Source organism: Arachis ipaensis, chromosome B06 (genome assembly GCF_000816755.2).
Source record: "Arachis ipaensis cultivar K30076 chromosome B06, Araip1.1, whole genome shotgun sequence".
NCBI classification, from domain to species: domain Eukaryota; kingdom Viridiplantae; phylum Streptophyta; class Magnoliopsida; order Fabales; family Fabaceae; genus Arachis; species Arachis ipaensis.
The window spans coordinates 111,678,290-111,682,021 of NC_029790.2; the positions used below are offsets into that span (position 1 = coordinate 111,678,290).

General features: G+C 35.9%; 1 long non-coding RNA gene across 2 annotated transcripts; it reads right to left on the reverse strand.

Annotated features, from left to right (window-relative positions):
* Positions 480-3,148, reverse strand: LOC107648386. 2 transcript variants are annotated; one of them, XR_002349197.1, is made up of 4 exons: positions 2,422-3,148; positions 2,166-2,283; positions 1,938-2,050; positions 498-547 (listed from the first exon to the last, which is right to left on the reverse strand). It is a non-coding gene; the product is annotated as an uncharacterized LOC107648386 (long non-coding RNA). The 2 variants fall into 2 exon arrangements; XR_001621908.2 differs by having other exon boundaries at positions 480-547; positions 2,166-3,145.

Here is a 3,732-nt window from a genome sequence, read left to right on the forward strand (position 1 = left end):
TAATATTTGATTTAAATAAAAAAATAATTTTTTCTGATATCCTATTAAGCCTTATTTATCTTTAATTTAGTTAAACTCTTCTTTTATTACAATGGTAAAGAAATTTTTGTGGAACTTCGTTGATTATCAAAGGTGTTGAAATTAATATTTTGTACTAAAAAAATTTTCACATGTACATTATGTAACACCCTCACTATCAGAAGTCACGCTTCCGGCTGTGCTACTTTGATAGCAAGAAGTATTACAACTACTTTACATATTAAATACTAAAATAGGAGCATGTGACTCGACACTGTATCACTGATTTCTTTGAAAACCAGAAATAAATACTTTATTTTAAAAAAAATACAAGCAGGCATAGGTTCATATACAAGACTCCTTACATAATAACTCAATATGTTATACATATAAAATATACAATTCCTATCCCTCTTACAAACTTGTAATAACAAAGACGAGGGAAGAAAATAATCTAATTAATACAACATATAAACCAAACGCAGTATAACTCTTCTTAATGCTTCATCCGGTTCCTGAAAAGATAAAACTGTAGGGGGGTGAGAACCTAACCACACGGTCTCACCACGGAGTTTCAAAGTTGTCATAAGAAGATATTTAATAAGAAAACTATTTTCAAGCTCAGTGATTATCATTGCCTTATGAATCTTTTAAAAACCAATACGTAATCATTCAAAACCTTTTTAAAGAAACAATGTTTAATCCTTCAGAAATCCGAAACCTTTCCTTTCTTATAAGAAAATCTCAATCAGAAACCAACCACGCAATCAAATAACACAATCATTAATTCAGCACCCAAGGTTCATTCTCAAATGTAGCATGCCAGGACAAACACAAGCAAGACAGACAAGGAAAGCACAAGTGGGTAGCAGTTACAGCAAATAGTTCAAGTAGCAGTTAAGAACAGTTTAGCAATTAGGCAAACCAAAACAAGTTCAAACCCAAGCAAAACATACAAATGCATATGATGCATGCCTGTCCTATGGCTGATGAGGCTTATCTGTCGGTTATCCAGCCAACCCAACAAGTCTGAATTGTCCTTAGACCGTCCCCCGACATGCATCCCCAAGAGTCTATGCATAGTTTTCTCAAATAATCAATATTGCTCAATGGGGGTAACGTTCATGGGAATTTATATAGTGTCCGGTCACACTTACGTTGTAGGGTCAACAGAGTATCAAGTTTTCAACCTGGTACACGTGGTGGCAAGCCACGACACTTAATCCAGGGAACCTCGTATCTCAGATATTTCAAATTCATAAGCCACATAAATAATTCATTCATCATTCATCAATATCTAAACCATTCTCAATATCATCATCATTCGTCAATCCATATCCCATTTCCAAATTTATTCAAAAATCATATTTCAAATCAATCATCATCATCCTTCTTTTCGTTAATCCTAATCTCAATTCAAAACATAATCCTTTCTTTTCTAAATAAATCATTCTGAAAACAAATAACGTTTAAGAACTAAATCTTTTTAAACAATTACTTCAAACAAAACTTCCAATTTTATAAAATTTCGGCAGCATCTCCTCTAAAACTCGAACATTGCCACCCTTTTCGGGTCCCATCCAAACATTTCTCATCCATTTCCAAATCTTAAACATTTTTTCCAAAATTGAACCAGTTCCAATATCAAATTATTTTCGAATCAAACCAATTCAATTAATAAAACTCTCTTTAAGGTCAAACCAGGAAAAACCACTTTTCATGATAATCAAGTAAATAACTTTTCAAATCCATTTCTTATCAACAACCATACTTCACTCAAGCAATCAAGCACCCAATAATCTAATCCAACAAACCATGACATCCACAAGACAAATATAATCACAGAAATATATCTTTTTACATTAATATCTATTTATCACAACTCTGTAATGTAAATAGATTTTAAGAAAAACCCCTACCTCGAATAATCGAAACTCATAAATTAAACGCATCCAGAAACCCTTTCTTTTCGGTCCGCAATCAGTGGCAGCTGCAGTCTCAGTTCCAAACCGCTTATGCGGCAACCACAACTCTAATCACAGCAGAAAATCATTTTAAACACATAAATTAATTCACTTACATTAATCCGCTAAACTCATCAAGTATTCAATCCCAAAATATTTTAACTTTAAAAAATAATCCCCTACCTCGATTAGCCGAGTTCGCATAAACCTATCGTAACAACTCCATTTCCTTTTAATTCATGGCAGCCATTTTGATTTCCTCTTCCAGCAATAGCTATGATGGAACAACACCGCGAGGCAGCTACAAAACGGCAACAGCAGTAAATCTAATAATCTACTGTGGTTTAAGGCTGAGTAAGGATACAAAGGAACATTTATGTAAAGTAGGACAGAGTTAATTAATGAAACATTATAGCGAGAAAAGGCGTGACAGAATAACCTTAGCAGAGGAACAAAAGACTGGAATTGCAGCAGCTCCGGTGACCCTCACCGGGAAGGACAGGACCGACGGTAACTTCAAGGGGGCTGAGATAGCAAACCCTAAGAAACAGAAGTGGAATTTTGGAGTAGCAGCACAGGCAGATCTGGCGGTGGTTCAGACGAAGACGACGCCGGTGACTGGGCGCGGCGGCTGGATTGGTCGCGGCCTTCCCTGGTTCTCTCTCTCTCTCTCACCTAGGGATTCTCTCTGTGCTCGTCACTCTGCTTGACGGCGACGGACTTCGAGGCGGCAGCGGCGGTGGTGTCACGCGCAGCAGCAATCCATGGTGACGACGATGGTGGCGCTGGCTTCATGGCGAGAAGGACGGCGGTAACGGGCTTCACGGCAGAGACGACGATGACGACCGGAACCCACGAAAACGACGACAGGCGCGACGCGGTAGTGGTTCGCGAGGCGTGGTGCTGCGGTGACGAGCTTCATCTGCGGCGAGGAATGGCAGAACAGCGTTGTGTTTCTTCTCCTCTGGCTCCCTCCTTCGCATCAGTGCTAACAGCGATGGCGGCGAGCAGCCCGGGCCACCAGCGCTGGTCGTCCCCCTCTCTTCTCTTCCCTAACTCTGTTTCTTCCTCTCTCCCTCAACGTTTTCTTCTTCTCTTGTTTTTTCTGCTGCTATGGTTTCTGTTTGATTTTGGATGGAAGGGTAAGTTGAAAGGGGTGTGGCGGCTGAAGGGAAAGGGGAAATTAGTGTTAGAGTGATATTTTGGGAATTTAGGGTTTAATTTGGGACAAATGTAAAATTAAGAATCTTTGGGCAAATTGGAGTTTTGTTAAATTTTAATAAAATTAAGAGATATTATATTAAATTAAATATAAAATATCCATCTTTAAAATACCTTTTAATTATAAATTTATGAATTAGTTTCAATTAAATGCAAATTAAATAAAAATTGGAGACAAATAAACTAATTCTCCTTCATTTATAAAATAAGGTTAAAAATATAAATATTTAAAATTAAGGCATATAAAATATTCACTATTTTTCAATTATAAGAACTCTAAATAAAAAAATAAGAGTTTACTCAACTTATATAAAAATCTCCAAAATACAGTCTTAAATAAATATAATGCATCATAAATAATTAATTAATAACTTTTAAAAATTTAGAGGTCTTACACATTATTTCTTATAAATAGTTGAGTACAAAATAATTTTTACCTTACAAAGCGAATTATTAAATTTTTTGTAATTTTCATGTATTATTTATAATATTTCTAAAAAGGTTGATTATGTAATATTAAATTTAAAAG